At 38.2% G+C, this 24,769-nt stretch overlaps 1 protein-coding gene across 1 annotated transcript in view; it reads left to right on the top strand.

Annotated features, from left to right (window-relative positions):
- AKAP6 (A-kinase anchoring protein 6) overlaps positions 1-24,769 on the top strand; it is a 295,731-nt gene that overhangs the window by 259,113 nt on the left and 11,849 nt on the right. The gene's annotated exons all lie outside the window — the stretch shown is intronic.

Here is a 24,769-nt window from a genome sequence, read left to right as displayed (position 1 = left end):
TTCCACTTATAGTAGCCAAAAAAAGATATAGATGATTTTAAATTACAATTGAAGGGCTTGATGTTAAATATTAAGCATGTATCCTTAACGTGATGATTTCCAGTAGACAGAGTAGATTTTCAAGGGAACCTAGGAATTTCCTTGAGCATTGCAATAAAATGTGACTAAAGCCGGGCTCGGTGGCTCAGCCTGTAATCCCGAGCCTTTGGGAGGCTGAGGTGAGTGGATTGCCTGAGCCGGCGGGTTCAAGACCCGCCTAGGCAGCGAGACCTCATCTCTACAATAAATCAAAAAATTAGCCGGGCGTGGTAGCGCACGCCTGTAATTCCGGCTACTTGGAAGGCTGAGGTGGAAGGATCGCTGGAGCCCAGCAGGTTGAGGCTGCGGTGGCCGGGAGTGGCCACTGCACTCCAGTCTGGGAGACTGAGTGAGACTCCAACTCAAAAAAAAAAAAAAAAAAACCAACAAAAAAAATGTGACTAAAAGCATGGGCTAGATGCTCCCACTTAGTAGCTATGTGATCATGACAAATTATTTAACTTCTCTATGCCTCAGTTACTTTATCTGTAAGATAGAGATAACAATAATACCTACCTTATAGGTTATATGAGGTTTAAATGAATTAATACATAAAAAGTTTTTTGAACCACTGCAGTCACATGGTCAATAAATGTTAGTTGCTATTATTATTTATGTTATTGTAGCCACCAAGTCTTATTTATCTTTTTACTTGTCTAGAAATAATACTTTGGCATAGTAATTAATATAATTTTTGCTTAATAAACATGAACAACTGACAGAGAAGTTAGCAGATGAAGAAGTCCTGTCTTAAGTGATGGATTCCATGGATGACTTAACCTTCTATTTCTGTCCTCCTCCTTTTCAGTGAGAGTGGACCAAAGCTAAACTAGTTGAATTAATTCTGGACACATCCCTCTCAGTACTAGTTGATTTAGTTGATTTTCCTCTGTCGTTCTTATTTTCCATTCCACTGGTTTCTGCTCGTATTTTTATTATTATTTTTGCTTCTGCTTGATTTAGGCTTAAACCATTCTTCTGTTTCAGTTTTCTAAGGTGGGAGATTAGGTTATTGATTTTAGATTTCTCTTCTTTTCTAATATATGCATTTAATACTATAAATTTCCCCCATGCAATACTTTTGTTGCATCCCACCCATCTTGATAAGTTGTATTTTTATTTTTATTGAGTTCAAAATGTTTAAAAATGTTTCTTGTGACTTGTTCTTCAACCTGTGTATTGTTTCCTTTCCCAATATTTGAGAATTTTCCAGCTCTCTTTCTGTTATTGATTTCTAGTTTAATTCTATTATGGTCTGAGAGCATACAGTGTGTGGGTTCTATTATTTTAAGTTTGTTAAGGTGTATTTTGTAACCCAGATTTGTTGTCTGTCTTGGTGAATGTTCAATGTTAGCTTGAGAAGAATGTGCATTCTGCTGCTGTTGGATGAAGCAGTCTATAAATGTCAATTAGTACCAGTTGAGTGATAGTGCCATGCAGGTCAACTATATCCCTACTGATTTTCTGTCTGCTTGATCTATTAATTACTGAAAGACAGGTATTGAAATATTCAACAATAATAATGACTTTTCTATCTCTTCTTGCGGTTCTATTAATTTTTGCCTCACATATTCTGTTGTTAGAATTGTATGTCTTCTTGGAGGATTGACTCACTTATTATTGTGTAACGCCCTTCCTAATCCTTGATAATATTTCTTGAGTGTGCTTTGTCTTAAATTTATATAACCATTCTAGCTTCCTTTTGATTAGTGCTAGCATGGTATATCTTCCTTCATCCTTTTACTTTTTTTGTTTTTTGCTTTTTGAGGCAGCTCTGACTCTGTCCCACAAGCTGGAGTACAGTGACAAGGTCATGGCTCACCACAGTTTTGACCTCCTGGGTTCAGGCAATTCTTCCACCTCTCCCTCTTGAGTAGCTGGGACTACAGGTTTGTACCACCATGCCAGGCTTATTTTAAATTTTTTTTATAGAGACAAAGTCTTACCATGTGTCCTAGGCTAGTCTTGAATTCCTGGGCTCAAGCAATCCTTCTGCCTTGGCCTCCCAAAATGCTAGGATTACATGTGTGAGCCATTGTGCCTGGCCTCATCCCTTTACTTTTAGCATAGCTGAGTCTTTGTATTTAAAGTGGGTTTCGGTAGATAGCACATAGTTGAGTCTTGTTCTTTTTTCTGCTTCAACAATCTCTACATTTTAATTGCATTATTTAGATTATTCATATTTAAAGTGATTATTAATATAGTTGAATTAATATCTATCACATTTGTAACCATTCTTTATTCTCATTGCATTTGTCCTTTGTTTCTTTTTCTCCCTTTCTCTGCTTCCTTTGATTTTTTTTTTTTTTTTTTTTTTGAGTTGGAGTCTTCCTCGCCCAGGCTGGAGTGCAGTGGCATGCTTGCTCACAGCCACCCCAGGGTCAACCTGTGGGCTCAGGCGATCCTTCCACCTCAGCCTTCCAAGTAGCTGGAACTACAAGAGTGCACTACCATGCCCAGTTGATTTTTTGATTTTTATTATAGAGATAAGTTCTCATCAAGTTGCCCAGGCTATTCTCAAACCCGTGGGCTCAGGCAATCCCCTCACCTCAGCCTCCCAAAGTACTGGGATTACAGGCTTGAGCCACGGCACCTGGCCTTCCTTTGATTTTAATTAAAATTTTATAATTTCATTTTGTCTCCTCTTTAAGCATATCAATTATACTTCGCTTTTAAAAACAATTTAGAAGTTACCCTAAAGTTTACAATATACATTTAAAACAAGTCCAACTCTACCTTCAAATAATACTATACTAGTTCACATATATAGTGCAGATAACTTATAGCAGAATATCCTTCTTTCCTTCCTTCCTTCCTTCCTTCCTTCCTTCCTTCCTTCCTTCCTTCCTTCCTTCCTTCCTTCCTTCCTTCTTTCTTTCTTTCTTGCTGTAGTCTCACTCCTTCACCCAGTCTGGGGTGCAGTGGCATGCTCACGGCCACCACAGCCTCGACCTGCTGGGCTCAGGTGTTCCTTCTGCCTCAGCCTTCCAAGTAGCTGGAACTGCAGACATGCACTACCATGCCTGGCTTATTTTTTGATTTTTATTGTAGAGACAAGGTCTCGCCAAGTTGCCCAGGCTGGTCTTGAACCCATGGGCTCAGGCAATCCTCTCACCTCAGCCTCCCAAAGTACTAGAATTGCAGGTGTCTCTTCCTCCCATTTCTTATGACATTGCTGTTGTTCATTTTATTTATTCATATGTTATAATCACTCAATACATTGTTACTACTATTACTTTAAAAGTTATCTTTTAGATGAATTAAGAATAAGAAAAATGAAAGATTTTATTGTGCTGTCATTTATTTCTTCTCCAATGCTTTTCCTTTCAGTATGTGTATCCAAATTTCTGGCCTATATTCCTTCCTTCTCTCTAAAGAATTTATTTTAATATTTCTTGCAGAGCACTTCTGATGGCACAGTTCTCTGTTTTTGTTTGTCTGAGGAAGTCTTTATATCTCCGTTACTTTTGAAGGAGAATATTCTGTATATAGAATTATAGGTTTTATTCTTATAACAGTTTAAATATTTCACTCCACTTCTTGCTTACATGGTTTCTGATTGAAGTCCACTGAAATTTTTATCCTTTTTCCTTTATAGATACTTTTTTTTAAAACCCCAGGTATCCTTTAAGATTTTTCTCCTTGTCTTTGGTTTTCTGCAATTTGTATATGATGTGCCTAGGTGCATTTTTTTGGCATTTATTCTGCTTCCTGGTTCTGTGATTTGGTATCTGTCATTAATTTTGGAATACTTTCACACATTTCACTGCAAATATTTCTTCAACTACATTCTCTCTCTCTTTCTAGTATTCCAATTATACATATGTTATACCTTTTGAAATTGGCCCACAGTTCTGAGATGTTTTATTCTTTTTTTAATCACTTGTTTTCTCTTTCAATTTTAGTTTGGGAATTTTTCACTGACTTGACTTAAAACTAACTGATTATTTCTTTGGACATGTCTAGTTTAATGATGAGCCTTCCAAAGGCATTCTTCACTTCTTTTACACTCCTTTCTTTTTTATTTTTTAGCATTTTCATTTGATTAATTCTTAGAGGTTTGATCTCTTCGCTTATATTACCCATCTGTTCTTGCATGTCATCTACATGTTGTCTACTTTTATCATTAGAACCCATAATATAGTAATCATAGTTATTTAAAATCTGTCTGTTAATTCAGGCAGATAATTTAAGTCATATCAAGTCTGATTCTGATGCTTGTTTATCTTTTGACTGTGTTTTTTCTTTGCCTTTTAGCATATGTTATAATTTTTTTTTTTGTTGAAAGCTGAACATGTTGTATCAGGAAATAAAGAACTGAGGTAAACAGACTTTTCATGTGAAATTAATATGCCTAGTAATTTAGCTGTGTTTTATGTTTACTATAGCTGTAATTTGATTCTGAGCTTCAGATTCCTTTTCTGTCCCAGGTTTTGTCTCCTGTTGTCTTTGGGTTTTCCTAAATTCTGGGACTTCTTCCTGAAATATCTTTCAGCTCTTTTAGTTCTAATCTACTATTATTATGCTGGAGCTATTTTGGTCTAGTGACAAGGAATAGAGGAGAAGTGTGCTTCAATCTTAAGATTAACTCTCAGTCTTGTAATGGGCTTGTGCTTTAGACTATGACCTTTACAAGTGTTTCTTAGTTTGCCTACTTGCTTAGGTAAGACAGGAAGACTAGAGAGGATTGAAGTTAGAGAAGTGCTCTTCCTTCAGATGGGGACAAATGCTGGTAAAGTTTTTTTCCACTGGAGAGTAGGTATTCGTTATGGAGAATGTTCTGGATTTATTTCCCAGTGTTTACTCTTCTCCTCTCCCATCAGAATCACCTGACCGGATTAGATTCCTTGTTAGTATTCTTAGCTCCAAGTACCTCCCTTAAACTACCCAATTTACCACTGTACGGCTTAAATGAATGACATGCTATTGTAATTATGTCATCTTACTCAGCAAGAATATGCTTTAGTTCCATTTTGCTTGCAAATCAAAGTTCATAACCTTACAAGCCTCCATAGATTGTTCCACTCTGACTATATAAACCTTTTGCCCCAATAATAGCCTGCCTATTTTGTTAGTTCTAAATCTCAAAAATAGAGCAAAGGATATGAGCAAGTGATTCACAATGTAATAAATATGAATAGTTACTAAACCTATGAATAAATACCCAATCTAACTAGTAAAGAAAGACATGCAATGTAACAGTTTTTCAGTTTTTTTTTTTTTACTTACCAAAAAGAGGACAATCAATGACAAATTTCAGTGTTAGAGAGGTAAGAATGAGTTGCAAACTGGTATAATCTTTAACTACTTATTAATATCCTGAAATGCATTCACACTCTTTGGCCTAGTATTTATCTTTCTCAAATTTACCCTCGGAGAATAATCTGAGCCATGCATATAAAGATGTCTATCATGTGCCAGGAATGGTGGCTCTCGCCTATAATTCCAACACTTTGGGAGGCAGAAGCAAGAAAATTGCCTGAGCCTACAGTTTCGGGACCAATCTGGGCAACTTGGTAAGACCTCATCTCTATAATAAATCACTAGGCGTGGTGGCGCATGCCTGTAATTCCAGCTACTTGGAAGTCTAAGGCAGAAGATCACCTGAGCCCAGCAGGTTGAGGCTATGGTGGCCATGAGCGTGCCACTGCACTCCAACCTGGGTGACAGATTGAGACTCTAACTCAAAAAAAAAAGATGTCTACCATGTTTTATTTAGGAAAAAAAAAGGGAAATAATATGAATTTCCAACAATATGAGTTTTAAGTAATCCTTTAAGAATATTTAAAACCATTAAAAATCATCATTCTTAGAAATACTTTATAAATTAAAAATATTTTTTATACAATGAAGAATGAAAAGCAGTATATGCATGTAATGCTGATCTTGCAATATATGAATAATTATGGTTCTGATTTTGTAATAAGTATATATATGCATGAGGGAGCAAATCAAATATTTACATGGATTATCTCTGGATTATTAAGGGTGATTTTTATTTTCTTCTTCATATTTTTCTAGGTTTAAAACATTTTCACAGAATTTTTTAAATGTGCTATTTTATAGAAGAAAAGTTCTAAAAATCCTGCCTAACCTTCAGAGTTCAGCCCAAATACCTCCTTCTCTTCCCAAATTTCTCTGACTACTCTTGTCCACGTTGAACTTTCTGTTTCTCTGTTCATCCTTCTCTACCTAGCTTTCTAGTCTGGATGTTCATTTCATTCTATTTTTTTCTCTCTAGGCAATTTCACCCACGTCCATAGCTTTAAGAATTACTCATCTGAGCTTCAGACACATTTATACAGCTCCACAGGTCTACCCTGAGATTTCCCAACTCAGGTTGTCCAAAGTAAAATTTCTGACCTTCCTTGACATCCCAATTCTTCTCCAGTCTTCTGGCTTTCTTGTCTCATCAAAGAACACGGTTTATCCTTGACACCTCATTCATTATCAGTCAATCCAGCTCATTAATAAGTTCAATTGGTTTTACTTTCTAAAGAGCTCTTAAATCCATCTACTTTTCTCTAACTGCATTAACACTATGTGTAAAGTGCTTAGGATATTGCTTGGCACAGAGAAAGTATTCAATAAATGTTAGTTGTTATTTGTCGTATTCTTACCTGTACCACCACACTAGCCTCTAATGTTGGCTTTCCCGATCAACCTTTGCCCTTTTCCTGCTGTTCTCTACTCAGTGCTTCATCACTCACCTGTACTCTGAGTTCCCTCCCAGAAAATTCTTATTATTCTTTGGAAATCAGCTCAAAAGACACTTTCTCAGTCATGTTTTCTTGGCCTCCTAGAATAGATCAGGTCCTCCTCACGTATTTTATTGCAACCTTTTTTGTGACCTTTAATTGTAATCCAGCCTAGTAAGTCCTAAGACTAAACCATATCTATTTTACCCAGTACGTGGTATTTAACAAATATATGTTGAATACATAAATAATTTGCTGAATACATCTTCATTGAATGAATGAACAAGGTTATCTGAAAGGTTTATAATAACTTGCTTTAGTCTATTTATTTTTCTTCCTATCTCAGTCTGCTATTTATTTAGCCTTTGTTGACCCCCCACATCACCTTATATATTCATGGTTTTGCCACTCAAAGAAACCTCTAGCTATAGTTATGTTGATGAAGAGTTTCCCAGTCATGTACCCTGGACCATTTAGATGTGGACTAAGATATTGAAACCCTCAACTTGGGGGCAGGGGAGAGAGGGATACAGAGAAGGGGGGATGTGGCAGGAGTATAGGCTGGTTGCCTTCTGCAGTAAGCAACTTCCTTCCTTCCCGGTATGCAGCCTATATTAGCACTTTCTATGTATCATGACATGGAAAAGTTTGGGAAGCACTGATCTAGAAATGATAGGTATTAAGCCCACAAAGAACCAAGTATCTCATGTTCTCACTCATAAGTGGACCTTGAACAGCTATCGTAACACTATAAGAAAGGAATTGGCAGTAGTGGGAAACTTCCAGGGAGGGAGAGGCATACCTCATTAACAAGGGTACCTGCATAAATCAACATTTGTATACCTAACCCTGAATTGTACCCCACATATTTAAAATTAAAAAAAAAATAGATATTAAGCCTCAGTATCAACACCTTGGTTATGAAACAACAGTCACAATTAAATTCTGATTGAGGAGAAAACATTTAAGTAGAAATGCCACTGAGGTAAAATAATTTTCTTATTCCACTATACAGGATCATATTTATTCTGATTTTCTTTTTTACTCAGGTCTAATATTTTAAAGTCTGTTATTTCATTTGAATTGTGTTTATGATTTTTTAACATAAATAAGTTTGCTGAATGTCAGTGAAACAATGCTATTACTTAGCCTTCCAGGGGTTAAAATTGAAATACCAATATTGAAAACACTAATTTTTACATAGAGGAAAGTAACAGTACAAAATAGTACAAGCAAACTCATAGACCCATGGTCTGAAAAGATAAAGGTATTTTAATATAGATTAAATATTCCTCCTTTAGCCATAATACCATCAATGTATAATTGCTGTATTATATGCAAGTATTGGATTCTGAATATTTAATCTGTTTGCAGAGATGTTCTGTTGCATGATTCTATCAGGTCTCAGATTAGGAGCAACTGAGCCCATGGGCAGATAATCAAGCATTGTTCTGGGATTTGCCTTCACAGAAGTAGTATAGGACATGAGCTTCACTCTCGAGGAATTTGCAAGCTATATGTCGTGATAGTAAGATAATATTGACATAGATTAGACAGTAATCATTCCAAACTGTGTCTGGGATGAAAATAATAACACCAATTGCAAAACTAAACACAAAACTGCAAGCTACTTGAGAGATGAGTCTGTACTTGATTCACCTTTATAACTTCTCAGTGTTTGGACAGTACTAAGTATTCAGTGAACATTTTTTGAGTGAATAAATGAATGTAAGTGCTAAATTGTGTGGTTCTATCTCATGTAAGAAACAAATGAAATGGAAATCACGGAAGGCTGAGTAACTAGAGAAATCTTTAGAGAAATTTAAGACTGAATTTTGAGAGATTCGGGTGAGGCCAGTAGAAACCACATTTATTCATTAATTCATTCAAATAATATTTATTGAATGCCTATTATGAACAAAGACATGGTAATAAACGTGAGCAGGGAATATTTATGAGGCAGTTACTATAACAAAGGTTAATTTTGGGGGAGCATTAAGAATTACATTTCAGTCATTTTATGTGACCAGATTAAGGAAAGTCATAAAAGTCAGTCAGAATAATTTAGAAGAGAAAATATCCACTAAAAGTTCTGGGTTTGCGTTCTGTTTTGTTCTGCTTAGTTTTTTTCTTTTCTAGTGATGGACATAATACAAGGAGAGGGTTTATTTTGGGAAGCTTGGTTTGAAAGTGGTTCATAGGATTACCCTAAACACATTGCTGTCTCTTCTGTTTCTAAAAAAGGTCTAGGGATAAGTTTTTTGCAAATTTTTATGAGAATATGAGAATGTTTAATTGCCCTTTTAATAACAAGTCCTTCTTTCTTAGCTCACCTAGTTTTTCTTGCTGTAATGTCATCCATATCTTGAGTTTGGATTTGTGGAAATAGATAACTTTTTCCTTGTCCTAATCAGCGTAACTTTTCAAATGCTATAGAAAAGAAGTAGCCTTGACTTCTCCCAGTTTGTTTCCTAAATTTTAAAGAACATGACTTAACTGTTAAATTTGAGTGATTCTAATTTATAAGATTCACCTACATGGACCTGATTTCTCCCTTTGTTTTTACACGTAAGAGTAACCATAATGACAAATATTGTAATTCTAATATTAGAAGCTCCTAAAATAATCACATTTCAAGAGCAGTTTTTGTATTAAAGTAATCTAAAGTCGATTAAAGCAATTTTAATTTGGCATGGGCTAAAACATCTCCATTCTTTTTATGCTTCACTCTGTCATTATTATTTGTGTTACTTTCTTAGCACTTATCTTCCCCAAGAATTAGAAAATGAGTTACAGCAATAACTATCCAGAGAGGCGACTCTTCCTTCCTATGACATCTATACATCTAGCTGAGGTCAGGAAGGGTCGACTGATTTGCAGGAATCTGCACGTGCAGGAACAAGGAGAGCTGACATGTTCACCGAACATCCCCAGCAAGTCCCGTCCACTGGATGGTGTTTCCTGAAGGAGCTTTTATGTGCACATATTGCCTACTCGACCCCCCTAACCAAGGACCCTATTCTCAATTAAAGAGCTCAGTGTTCAGCTGAAATTATCAGGACTGGAGAAAGGACTGGATAAGAATGCAGGTGTCTTTGTATTTTCAAGGTTATTTCTGTAAGATCTCTCACCCCCCCCCCATCCAAATTGATGCACATAAACATTGTTTTAACTGACAAGGCAAAAAGCAGAGAATATTAGGATATCCAAAATAACCCATACTTTTATGCTCCTTTCTTTTCTTGTTTTACAGTCTAAAAGATCCTGCTTCAAATACAGAAAGGAGTCCAATTTTCAAAAGGCAATTCCTCCATTTTTTTTTCTTTCTGAGCAGCACTCATACAGTAGCAGTGGTAAAATAAACAACGATGTGTTGAATTTTGTTTCTCTTTATCTATATGACATTTGTGTCATCACCGTAGCTCTAATCCATATTCAGGTCTTCATGTTTGGTGTGCAGTAATATGTAAATTATCTCGCCAGCTGCATGGAGCAGTGTTTGTTTATTCTATTTCTTTTGGCACTGCATAGAACTGAATTTCTGCCAAAATGGGGCTGCTTCAGGGAGCACTAATGCTCCAGGAGGAAGTTTGAAAGGAAACGCACATCATAAGTCTTCACTCTGTGAAGCAGCAAAATCAAAACAAACTTTTTGTTTACTAAAATATCAGTATTATGAATGTAAAATAATGTGTTTGTTAAAATATAATGAGCACACTGCCCATCTCTTGGATGCTTGGTGTATGTGGGCTTTGGAAATGAGGGCGCAAGGCTGAGAAAGCTAGCGCATTTTTATTCTTAGAAAGTAGGTGAACTGAAACAGAGACAACATCTAGTAGTTTAAGAAGGAGGGAAATATTTTAACATGCATATTAATCTCTGGAACACATGGCATTTACATGCATTTAAATGTGGACAGCTGTGGCGTTTAAGTGTTAAAAAATTTCATTAATGATGCATAGAGCTATCTACTTCTCTTGGCAGGCCTTTCAGTCTTCAATCTGACACTTCCTTTTTTATCCAGCAAGCTAATTTCCCCTCTTTTGTGAGGAGTAACTGTTTTCACACTACTGCTTACCCAGCAAGCCTCCTTATTGTTTCATGGTTAATTATCTTCTCCAGCTTCACCTTCTCCAGCAAAGGGAGCGGGGTTGTTCCTCCCCAGCACTAATGAAAGCTGGGTTTTATGGGTACACTGTGTAAATAAATGCAAGGTCTGATCAGGCAACATAATAAATGAGTTCCTAAACTTTATGGAGTCACAGCTCATCTAGTAGCTTTACTAAATAATGAAGGAAAATGATGACTTTGTGGTGGGGGACTTCAATTTTAGAGAAAAAAATGAAGCCTTTGTTGGCTTGGTATGGAAACTATCTGCAGGTAAACATGAGGGATCTTCATTTATCCACATGTTCCTTGCGCTCCCTAGTAGTAGGGATGACATTTGCCAAGAGAATGTCTTATTGAGTAGTCCTTTGAAAAATATTGTTGATTTGGTGAAAGGTGGAGCTTATCTGGCATTATATTTCCCTAATTGCTTGCTTTTTATTAAGAGAAACAAGCAACCAAGCTTTATGTAGTGCAAAGCATGCCACACTCTGCCCTGAATGCAAGCAAAAGGCAGAGATACCAGTCACAAATGCTACCATTGTAGAGTGTCAGAGTAGTAAATTCAGTAGGTCTGACCCAGGTAATTAGCTTCACTGGGGGGTCAGTGTGTTTCTCTGTGCTGTAAATTTGGCATAGTCTCTTACTTGCTAGCTTAAGGACCCATATCCAAAGAGTTTGGGGCTTGTTGGGGTTTTGGGGGTTATGTTTTACATTGCAAAAGGATTTTAGGGGATGAAAGTTACCCTAAGCCCCTAATAGTGCTTTTTAGAAAATTTACAAAATGAATTCACATTTTCAGATTTTTCTCTAGATTGAAATTTACATTTTTTTGATTTGGAAAACTTTGATTTGGGTTACAGTTTGAATCAAGGTCCTGATATTTAAAATTCTCAAGATCTTCTTTGAGAGCCCAGGACCAGAGCTTCTATTCCAGTTAAGATTGGGTTTTTAAGTTTAATCAGATCTTAGGATTCTAAGTATTTTCCCTTGAGATTACAAAAAGAAAATTCCCCAAGGAGTCTATGTTTTTAACACGTCTAGGGACTCTAGAATAGGAATCCAAGTATAAAAATCTCTTGGAAACTTACTTCAAGGATACTTATTACATTCTAGGAAAATTCATCCTGAAATTTCAAGCATAACTTGTAACTTATAAACTTTCCAGTCATATTTATGGAGGGTACAATGACAGTTTAACAGAGGTTTTCTAGCAATTCTGAGACTTTTTAGTCTCCCCTAGGTCTAAAAGCAGTGATCTTTATGAGAGGCTATGAAAACAAAGATATAATTCAAATTAAATAAAATCAGCTGCAGAAACAAGGGTTAAAACATCTTAAGAAAATGAATCATAGGTGACCTGTCTATTAATTAGCCTAAACCTTCGGTCAATTAGATGAAAAACATGAGAAAAGCAAGACAAGTTTTGTGGACTAGCATAGATAAGATGAAAATGAGTCTAAGATAAAGTATGCCATTTTTGGTCATTCTTAATTTGCTAATCCAAATTGACCAACATTTTATTCCAATATTTTTTTTTCTGAGTGATGAGTTATAATCATAGTCTCAGAATTAAAAAACAACAAAAAGCACACCCTATTTATCTGAGAGGAGCAAACAATTATGAATAGTAATGAGCCGGGCACAGTGGCTCACACCTGTAATTCTAGCACTTTGGGAGGCAGAGGCAAGAGGGCTGATTACCTGAGCGTAGGGGTTGGAGACCAGCCTGGGCAACTTGGTGAGACCTCATCTCTATAATAAATCAAAAATTAGCCAGGCATGGTAGCACATGCCTATAGTTCCAGCTACTTGTAAGACTGAGGCAGAAGGATCACCTGAGCCCAGCAGGCCGAGGCTGTGGTGGCCATAAGCATGCCACTGCACTCCAGCCTGGATGACAGGGTAAGACCCTGACTCAAAAAACAAACAAACAAAAAAAAAAACAGTGATGACACAGTGTTGGCTTCTAATGTGTACCCACATTGAGAATGAAGATGCAACATTCTCTCAACAAATACGTGAGGTCACAGAGCCTAAACATGGGTTTACTCAGTTATTTGATTGTGGGGCTTTTTTCTGGCAAACTTGAATATTGGCAAAGCTCTCTCTGTGCATTAGCCTACCTCAGGGTCATGCCAAGGATCTTGTGTTCTTAAAATTCAGTCTGAAGGTTAGGACCTTAAATCTGTCTCCCAGAAAAGCCCATGTGTTAGAAAACTTCACTTGTTTATATGACTATTCACCTCCTCTTTCCCACCAATATGCTCTGTAGGTTTTAAAGATGGTAGGTTTTTATTAACATAAGATTGTTATCCTAAAAGTAGGTGAAGGAGACTTTTCCCTAAGGCAAAAGTGAGGCAAAAATTATATCCCGGGGCACAAAACTCACATATTATGTCAACTTCTGACAGTCAAAAGGCAAATACCAAAGAGCTAGAGCAGTGCCAGGGAAAAACAGGGTCAGATGTTATCATTAGGGGGAAACCTCTATGCAGCTTGGCATTTGTGTGACATGCAAATAGATTTACCATGTGGTAGAATGAAGAAGATGCCATCATTTTATTACAGTTGGGCTTTCTATAGCTTCATTGAGGACATTTTCCTTTTGAATTTCCTTTATTTGTTTCAGATCTACATAGTACTAGAGAGGTCAGAAAAGAAATTTATTTAAGAACTTCTTCCTCATTTTTTTCCTCAAAAAAAATTCATGTTTAACTGTTTCTAAACTAAGATTCTGGGGGAAAATTCCAGGGAAACACAGAATAGAGATGAGAAAAGAAAAAACCAATTCTCCTATTCAGAAAATAAAAATTCAGTATGATCACATATAAAGCAATCATCACAATAGAATAATTTTATTATTATTATTTTTTTGAGTTGGAGTCTCACTCTGTTGCCCAGGCTGGAGTGCAGTGGTATGCTCCCAGCCACCGCAGCTTCAATCTGCTGGACTCAGGTGATCCTTCCGCCTCAGCCTTTCAAGCAGCTGAAACTACAGGCATGCACCACCAAGCCGGGCTAATTTTTTGATTTTTATTTTAGAGATGAGTTCTCGCCAAGTTGCCTGGGCTGGTCTCAAGCTTGTGGGCTCAGGCAATTCTCTCACCTCGACCTCCCAAAGTGCTGAGATTACAGGCTTGAGCCACCATGCCCGGCCTACAACAATTTATTTGTGAAGTGAAAGTATATTATTTTTCTAGCTATTTCTAGTAAAACACTCAGAGTTGAGTGGGGAAATTAACTTTTTCCTACAGTGGTTGCTTAACAAATATGAATAACGAATTATACAAGAATTAACTTGTTGAAGAAAAAAACAGCTTGATGCAAGGCAGTCATCTGTTGCCACCTAGCTTTAATACTCCCAACACTGAAGTTATTGCACCTAATAATTATTTAGAAATTGTGACAATATCTAAACTTCCTTCACTTATCGTCACAAATATATTGCTTCTCTATGAAAACACTGTTTCTCTAGTGCAACCTCTGTGGAAAGCAGTGTGGTGATTCCTAAAAGCTCTAAATATCGACCTCCCATATGACCCCACAATCCCCCTACTGGGAATATATTTTTTTGAGTTGGAGTCTCACTCTGTCGCCCAGTCACGGCCACCGCAGCCTTGATCTGCTGGGCTCAGGTGATCCTGAAGAACTCAAATCACTCTATGAAAAAGATACCTGCATACGTGTGTTTATCGCAGCATTGTTCACAATAGCAGGAACCTGGAACCAACCATCTGTCCATCAAAAGAGGACTGTATTTAAAAAATGTGGTACATATACACGATGGAATACTATGCAGCTATAAAAAAGAACAAAATCATGAATTTCGCAGCAACCTGGATGGAAATGGAGTCTATAATACTGAGTGATCTTTCACAGCAACAAAGATTTGACTATCACATGTTCTCACTCATAAGTGGACCTTGAACATCTATTGTAGTACCATAAGAAAAGGATCGACAGTGGTGGGAATCTATGGGGAGGGTGACGGGGGGGCAAGGGTGGTGGGATTAACGGTAGTGAGTATCTGTCTGGGGATGGGGGACACCCCTTATCAACCAGGGTGCCTAAACCATGCATGTTTGTATACCTAACACTTAACTCTACACCACGATTTTAAAATAAAAAATGTTTTAAAAAAAAACCATTGTTTCTCTACACACAGCACTTCTGACAGCAAATCTACATATTTTTTTCATACCATGCAACTCTCCATTCTCCGATCATTTGATCCATTTTTGACACTGTTTACCCAGAGTTAGTATCAGATCCCACAAGTGAAAGAGCTCAGTCTCATAAGACTGACTTCACTTCAGGCGCCAGGCGTGCAAATTCCTGCACTTCTGACCCACGGGATGTAAATCCTCACAACCAGGTTCCGTAATTTGGTAGAATGACTAAAAGAGCTCTGGGAAACACTTTACATAATGTCGCAGTTACTCGGGGCCGCACTGCCAGCCTGAGGCCCACATAGGGTCCACGGACTGGTCCAAGGGCACCATGGCGCCCCAAGACCCACATGGTGACCTAGGACGTTATGGAGCCCTGGAACTTGGAGGTGCCCGACAGCTGCGGAGCCCCAAGGATGTCACAACTCTTAGCTCCCCTATTTACGGCTCTTGCTTGGAGACCCCCCGCCCCCAGTGGAGGGCCCAGTGGCACCCGAGAATTTGGGGATGCCGACAGCTGCGGAGGAGTGTTACAGCTCTCAGCTCACTTGGAGAATTCCCTTTCTTGTCAGGAAAGGTTACAGCTCTCTTGTGATGAATCCCAGGTTCTTGTCTCACAACCGAGAGGATTAAGGATCGAGGACACCAAAGGTTGAGCATGGACAAGTTTATTCAGGAAAGCAAAATGTTCCAACTCTCACAGAGAGAGGGAGCCCGAGAGGGGGCCCAGGTTCGTTGCCCCAAGTGGGTTGCTGGGGTCCCCAAGAGGGTAAGACCACTGAGGGGACTGGGGGCATGTTTATATAGTGTCGGGGTGTGCTGATTGGTTGGTATAGGGATTGAAAATATACTAACCTAATTGGTTAGTTATAACGACTAAAGAGTGGCATGATTGTAAAAAGGGCAGATGTCGAGAGAACTGAAAAAGGGCCAGTTAGGAAAAGAGAAAACCAGTGAAAGGGGAATGGTTGTGACATTTGTCTGGAGCCTGCAACTTGCAGCTGTTTCTCCAAGTAAAATGGAGCCCTACAGCAGACCTGCCCTGACAGCCTAACCGGCTTCTAACTCTCTCCTGTCTCAGTAAGTTTACCACTTTATTATAAAAGATACAAGTCAGGAACAACTGGCTGTATAAGAGATGCATAGGGTAAGGTGGCAGGCAACGCTTTCATGCCTCTCCATATGCACTCGCCCCATCCCACCCCCATTTCTAGGTGTTCAGGTGTTCCCCAACCTGGAAGCTCATAGAATCTCTCTGTTCAGGAGTTTTATTTGGGGAGAGGAGAACTTATTCAGTCAATGGTGCTGGGAAAACTGGCTGATCACATGCAGAAGATTGAAACAGGACCCCTATCTAACACCATACACAAAAATTAACTCTAAATGGATCAAAGACCTAAACTTAAAACCTCAAACTATAAGATTCTTAGAAAATGCAGGAGATACTGTTATGGAAATTGGAACCGGCAACCAATTCCTGATCAGAACCCTAAGTGTCCATTCCATAAGAAATAAGATAGACAAGTGGGAACTCATCAAGCTGACAAGCTTCTGCAAAGCAAAAATAAAAAATATTTGCCAACTGTATATCTGACAAAGGCCTAACATCTAGGATCTACAAGGAATTCAAACACACCGAAAGGAAAAAAACAAACTGCCTCATTAAAAAGTGGGCAAAAGGCATGAATAGACACTTCTCAAAAGAAGATATATGGTCCGCCAATAGACACATAGAAAAGTGCTCGGCCTCACTCATCATCAGAGAATGCAAATCAAAACCACACTGCGATACCACCTAACCCCAATAAGAATGGCCATCATTAATAAAACAAACAACAGATGCTGGCGAGGATGCAGAGAAAAAGGAATGCTTCTACACTACTGATGGGAATGCAAACTAGTACAACCTCTTTGGACAACAGTGTGGTTGTCTGAAGAACTAGAGATTGATCTACCATATGACCCAGCAATTCCCCTCTTGGGAATATACCCAGAGGAGCTCAAATCATGCTACTAAAGAGATACCTGCACATGTATGTATGTTGCATCTCCATTCACAATAGCAAAAACATGGAACCAACCATGCTGCCCATTGAAACTGGACTGGATTAAAAATATGTGGTACATATACACAATGGAATATTATGCAGCCATAAAGAAGGACAAACATATGGACTTCACAGCAACATGGTTGGATTTAGAGTCGATCATACTCAGTGATCTATCACAGAAACAAAGAACAGAGAACTATATGTTCTCACTCACAAGTGGACCTTGAGCAATTATCATAATACTATAAGAAAGGGATTGGTAGTAGTGGGAAACTGGGGCGGGAGGGCGGAAACTGTGGCAGTTGAGGGAAACTGCTAAGGGAGGGAGGGGCACATCTCATCAGCAAGGGTACCTGCATAATCAACTAATCAACATTTGTATATCTAACCCTGAAGTGTACCTCAAATCTTTACTTTAAAAAAAAAAGTGTTTTATTCTCCAGCCCTCCCCTCCCCTTCCCAGAGGTCTTTGGGTGGAACTAAAAGTTCCAGTCCTCAAATCACTTGATCTTTCTGAAGACCAGCTCCATGCAGTTAGGACTCTACCCTAAATTTCCTCATTAGCATGAGCTCAGGTGTGATTAAAGGAGGTGGTTATGACTAACAGAAGACATTCTATCACTCAGGATAATTCTAGGTTTTTAGGAGCTCTGTGTCAGGAACCCAGGAAAGATATATATATATATCCTATTACACCATAGCTTCTTATTTAAAAAAACACTTCCGTGGGGCAGACCCTCTAGGAAAACTGAGGTTACAGGAAGAAAGAAGTGCTTATATTTTGTGTTTCCCTCTTTCCTCTGTGGAATTCCTTCATACAGCCTCATGATTACCCTTTTATAGAACATTAAAGTTCTTGGCAACCTATTCTTCAAGCACAAAATCAACTTCAAAAGTCTTAAATAGGATTTTTTTTTTTTTTTTTTAGGGGAGAGGTATTAAATAGGTATAGAATTGGAATAGGCTACTGTGTTTGGAGTTGAGGGAAGTGGTGTTAGAACAATTGAAGAGTTTCCTGTATTTTCTGTGGCTCTCCATGGTTTTTCTACCTCTGTTCTCCTTCCAAGACTGGTGCTAGAGGACAAAAAAGGTGGTGACAGCACCTTGTGGGACCCAATTCCAACTGCAGTTTTACCAGGGAACCTGGACTCCTTCAGGGTACTTTCTAGCACCTCCTGTCTCTGTTTCCTCATGCACCAGCCTCCAGGATCTGCCCTCTTTAAGGTTACAAATAATTTTTCTTTTTGCTTATTTAATGGCTTCTCCTTAGTTCATATACAACTAATCATTTTCAAGTGAGCAGTTCTGTGACATGTGGTACATTCACAATATTGTGAAACCCCACTTCTACTTCCAAAAATTTTTCATCACCCTAAAAGGAATCCCCACGCCTATTAAGCAGCTGCTTCCCATTCCTCCCTCGTCCCAGTCCTGGCAACCACCAGTCTTCATTCCGTCTCCATGGATTTACCTATTCTGGGTGTTTTATATAAATGGAATTATACAACATATGACTTTTTATGTCCGGCTTCTTTCACTGAGCATGTTTTTGGGGCTATTAGGTTTTGTAACTGAGAGGTAGCACCAGTTTGAAAGTCAGAGATTCTCTAGGTGGTTTTGTCACATCACAGTTCAACCTCAGGACCTTCCCCAGATCCCCTCGACAGTTCATGAGACCACAGGCAAGTCTATTTTCCTCCAATTCATTCAGCAAATATTTTTTTGAGAACTTGCTGTATGCCAGATACTGTTTTAAGTGCTGGGGCTCTAGTGGAGACAGGACAGATAAAGCCCCTGCCCTCATGAAGTTTATTTATGAAAGGAAACCCCCTGTTTACTATTACCGGACTCTCTTTTGTTCCTGATCCATGCCGAGAACAAAGGCAATTTTTACTGCTATAAAACTTATTTTAAAACAACATCTAAAGGATTTTTCATTTTCAACTATTTCAGAATTATCTATGTAGTCAAGACTAGGAAATATGTCCGTGTCAGTACTCATTTTAGTGAGATTTGTGAGATGACTTTGGATTTTACTTGTCTGTTTTGAGTTTCTGATCAGCTTTGTTATTGAAAAAGAGCATTCACTAGAACAGTTTTTGATCATTAGTGTGAGATAGACTTTCAAAGCGTTTTCTGAGCTGAGACAAGTTACTTTAACATTATTGTCAATCTGATAGATAGTGAGCAGGATTTGATTGCTCTAATGTGTCAGTTGTGATAGAATTTCACAGACAATGGACCTGCCTTTTAAAAAAAAGATTATTTTCAGGAAATAGAAAGTCCTTGAGCTATGGGCCTTGGTGAGGACTGGGCAGGTGTCTTTTCTCATTTGGTTATCCCTACAGGATAAACCCATCTAGGACATGCAAAGACAAATGCATCACCCTTTTACAGTGCAGTGGGAGTGAGAAAGGAACCTAAATCAGTGTTTATTTCATTGCATCCCATGCATGTAGTTGTACTAAAGAGATTAGCCAATCAGCCTCCAGTCTTGTGGTAAACACTGTTATGATTATTTAACGTTCAGCCATACTCTCTTCCCTTCACTTCAGCACAGGGAATATATGCTGATGGCTGCCAGGCAGTGTACGCCTACTGTGTGGCAGACCATCCCCATAGGGCTTTACATACACTTTTATTTTTAAAGTTCCTAATAATCTATAAAATAATCTATAAAGTAGACATAGTGTGCCATACATAGGTATACAAATGGTGGAACTGAGGCATATAGAAGTTTAATAACTTGTCCAGAATCACAGAGCTGACATATGGGAGGGGGGATTCAGGATTCAAACCCAGACCGTCTACCCCCAATCCCCAAATGCCTGATAAACAGTGAACATTTTTCTTTTTATACTATTTCTAGTTTCTTCTACTTTTTCTTGTTAACTCTAACTCCATTGTGTACTCAACAAGAGGCAGAATGTTACAAACTCAGATCTGTCTTTTAAAATTACCTTTCCATTTTCTGAGGAATAGCTGCTTGCGCTTGCCGTTGTTTTTGCTTTTTATAAAATCTCTACCAGCCAGGCTCGGTGGCTCAGCCTGTAATCCTGCGCTTTGGGAGGCCGAGGTGAGTGGATTGCCTGAGCCCGAGGGTTCGAGACCTGCCTGGGCAACTTGTCGAGACCTCGTCTCTACAATAAATCAAAAATTAGCCGGATGTGGTAGCGCGCGCCTGTACTTCCAGCTACTTGGAAGGCTGATGCGGAAGGATCGCCGGAGCCCAGCAGGTAGAGGCTGTGGTGGCCGGGAGCGGCCACTGTACTCCAGTCTGAGTGACAGAGTGAGACTCCAACTCAAACAAAACAAAACAAAACAAAAACTCTATCTAAGTCTAATGTAGGAAAATAATTATGTATCTAATGCTCAGACCCTTCGGTTTTAGGTCTGAAGTGAGAGCTAGGAGAAATATTGCACTGAAAAAGCAGAGTAAATATATGAATTTTGAAATTTTCCCTCATTAAAATTGATTTTCCCACCCTGATCGCTATTTTATTTTATTTCTCCTCTCCATCCCCCCCCTCAAACCTCCATGTGTTCTGCTTTTCATCCCAGGGTGAATATGTATATTTTTATTAACTTATAGTTAATGCTTTTGCCATTTTTATTTGTTTGCATGTTTTTGTTGTATTTGGCTTTCCTATAGATAAATCTGTCCTCCCAGATTTTCATATGTGGTGCTGCTCGGTAGACTCCTGGGTCTAGAATAAGCAAGGGACACACACTGCAAGACCTTGTAATGGTTTTGCCCATTCTGAGCACTAGAAGTTTGACTCGAACACTCAGTTCATCCTACTCTTTTGGTGATTTTTTTTTTAGGAAAAGTCTTTCAAAAGATGCAACTTTTTAAAGGAATGTCAGGTTCCTTTATCTCTACTCCTAGCTAATGATGTGTTTTTCATGTCTTAAAATCGTCCACCATTTAACCTAAAACTTTAAGAAAATCCTGAGAAATCTAACTCAATTAAAGTCATACAAGTGCAGAAGATATTAATTCAGATATGTACTGCTTCCTGCAATTGGAATCTTGCTTCTTTCATCATCATCATCGTCATCATTTCTCCAGCCTTGTTTGGTTACTTTATCTGTATATTTGGTGCTAATATAAATGGAATGCTTCCAAGAGTAAAAATAATAAAATAAACTAGCACCAATTAACTCCATTTATTTCTTGAGCAGATCTGTACAGATGTGTGTGATTTGGGCCAACATTCTATACCCATGAAGCAAATTTATGAACAAAAGACCCATGCACAAATTAATTTAATTCAGAATTAATTCTGGAATTGCAGGCTCTCTATTGGAGCCTCATTTACTACTCACCATCCATTTGGTTTTGTTCAAATTGTCTTAGATTTTGTCTAAATTCATTTGGGTTTATTACTTTATCAAAGACAGGAACATTTGTGCCTTTTTAAAAAAAGTACCAAGCAATTCCTCTAGGAAAACAACAACAAAACCAAAGATGCTTAATTAATTCAAGCATTATTGGCTACATCAAAGACAACGTTTGACCAAATAATTTACCCATCAATTAACATCTCTGTATATGCATATCTTTTTTTCCAAAAGTGATTTTTTAAATTATATAAATATTCTAATGTCCTTCTTGGAAACTTTACCCAGTTTCTCACCTGAGGGGTATGTTTTATGGTTGAGATTAAATCCTGAGGAAATGGAGATTTTATTGAAAATATTCACAGAATTTAATCCACAACAAGAAAGGAGTGAGTGAGGGCAGAGTGAATAGCACTTTTTTAATACAAAAAAATTTAAAGTCGAAAGTGAATGATTTTCTAATGGATCTGGTCAGATATTCCCTGAAATTGACATGCAAAAAAATTTCAGATATCACAACAATTTTAAGAGATTTATAAGAGGAGAGAGTTAAGAAAAGAACACTATTACATCTAAAAGTTTAATATTTTCCCATGGAAATTTTTCACTCCAACTGCTGTTCCCTCCACCACACACACAGATACCAAGATCCTCAGATGGCTCAAGTCCCTAATTTACAATGGTGTAGTATTTGCATATAATCTATGTATGTCCTCTTCGTATACTTTAAATAATCTCTAGATTACATATAATACTTAATACAATGCTACACATTACTCAGTGCAGAGCAAATTCAAGTTTTGCTTTTTGGAACTTGATGGAATTTTTTTCCCCCAAATATATTCGATCCATGGTTGAATCCACAAAATGTGGAACCAGTGGATAAGGAGGACCTACTGTACTTTATTGAGCAAAGAATTTATTCCTTTAAGTATAAGAGTTATACTTTCTAAGACCTGAATTTCTAAAGGCAGCATTTGGTCAGTAAACGACTGTGTCATGGAAGAAGAATCTGAGTTGTAGGCGTCACTCGGGCTTAGCTCCTGGCCCATCCAGATGGCACATTTTTTGCATCTCCATGTGAGCCCCTAGATTTGGGACCCTCATGGAAAATCTGTGCTACTAAACGTTAAAGTCAACCAGAGTTTCAGAGAGCTCCTTTGAAAGACTAGTTCAATTATTTATTAGGAGCACTCTCAGAGTACAGTGTCAGCCAAGATAGTATTTGAAATTAATATACTATTTGATTAGACTGATTGATTGTTACTACCGCTGAAGATTTTAACATTCATTAGCCATACTAACTGGTCATTAGTATTTCCTTTATCAGCAAGCAAAGAATAAACAGAAATTCTAATAAAAATTCATCACAGTGAATGTACTCCATACCTAAGCAACTGCGATGATTGCCAGTATACTAGATTAACTGCTGCAACATTGGCAGTGAGAAAGATTTCTGTTAGAAAATTTAAAAATATCCCTTAATTAATGTTTACTTTGTAACTGGACTCTTTTAAACTTAAGTAGGCTATACAGATAATCTCTTACATAGTCAGTATAATAAAGTGCTAATGGGTATTTTATACTTAATGTGTTTGTGTGGTATTCTTTAACTATTAGTTCCAGGAAGGATTGTGGGCTTCTTAGGAAAGTTTTGCTCATATGTTGCTGGTGAAGTTTTCTCTCCACTACTGAAAAATAAAAGCATTTTGGCCTGTTTTTCAATTAGACAGTTAAAATAATTCTCACGTGTAATCCAAACATGCTGCTCTGTTCTACTCTGTGACACTGCTCTCTACCCACCATGTCATGGATCCTTTGTGATTTTAATAGCCAATTGGAAGGACTTAGGAGAAGGAGAGAATGAGGTAGGTAGGGCAAACCCTTTATAAATTGACTCAAGGCAATGCTAGAGCATTCTACACACATTAAGAATTATAGCTACCTGATACAGACTGCCTCCACAGCGCTGCACAAGCATTAGCTCATTTAATGCTCAGAAAGATCTTAGATTGATAGTGCCATATCCCTATTTTGCAGGTGATCAGACTGGTACTCAGAAAATTTAAGCAACTGGAACAAGGGTCATGTAGCTGGTAAGCAGCAAAATCAGTCCTTCAACCAGTCTGCTCTTTCTAGCGCCATGCTCATCAGCCTGGCTACCCTGCACCTGCATAAACTAAACTTCGAAGTTCTGTTTGTATTTCTCCCTGTAGGGGACCTATCAGGGCCTGCAAGAGATATAGAGATGGAGATGGAAAGATGGAGAGATGGGGGGGGAACGACACCTTTCTTTGCTCTAGCGTGAATTCAGACAGCTGGACAGAAAACAAGAATGGTGAAGTGGTGAAGGAGTCTGGACAGAGTCCAGCAGCTCAACCAGCTACTATGTCTCAGAACGTGTCAAGCTCTACAGGGCTATAGCCCGGAAGTCCAAGGAAGGATCAGAGGTCCCAAGTGGGCAGGCAGAAAGCAGCAAAAAGGAATCTGGACTTCTTCATTCTTGGGAGTCAGGAAAGTCTTCAGATAGTTATTTTCGGGCTGGAGGTGGACTGTGGGGGAGGTTCCTATCTGTAAGAAATAGGAGAAGGACTGACAGTAGTGAGATAAGTTAACAAAGATCAAAGTGAAATCTCTATCACAGAGTGACCCCAAGGAAGAGAGGACTGTGATTAAGGAGTAACCTTGGAGCACTCAGGGGCCAGCCAGATGCAGGTGAGGTAATTAGTCAAGTGTTGCTCATCATGGGTCTAACTGGGAGCAGGGCCAAGATCTAAAGAGGCAGAACCCCAAAAGGGAATGTGGATGAAGGGGTACAGAGTCAAGAGCCTCTGACCCATGAATGGCTCTACATGGTGGCTTCAACTCAACTCTGAGTCCCCGGGAAAAAGCTGCTTCTGAGGACCCAGGAAGAGGCAAGGAGTTTGCCTTGGGTGACAAATAGTGTTCTACTACGGACGCTAGAACTAAAAGAGTATCAGTATGGATACACCTTGGGAGATGTTGTAGGCTGGACTCTTTTCACCTTCATTTACTTGACAGTTTTATTTTCACCCTGTCAAAGATTTAAAATGTAGAAGAATCAGAAATGATTAATTCTGTAAATTACAATTGGACTGCAATAATCTTACATTTTAATCTATGTTATTGCCTTCATTTACAAATTACTATTGATAGAAAAGTCTATTTCAATACTTTTTTAATGTTATTCCAGAGACGAATGGAATTTATAGTTATGCTGTCTTTCAAATCCATGCTTGGGGTAGTTGTCTTTCCTGCCTCTTCTAAGAGATTTTGAATGGATGGAATTTTTATTCTT

This window comes from Carlito syrichta, unplaced genomic scaffold, assembly GCF_000164805.1.
Source record: "Carlito syrichta isolate Samal-C Ts95f unplaced genomic scaffold, Tarsius_syrichta-2.0.1 Scaffold306534, whole genome shotgun sequence".
Classification (NCBI taxonomy): Eukaryota; Metazoa; Chordata; class Mammalia; order Primates; family Tarsiidae; genus Carlito; species Carlito syrichta.
Note: the sequence above shows the minus strand (reverse complement) of the source record. Positions and strands in the feature narration are given on the sequence as shown.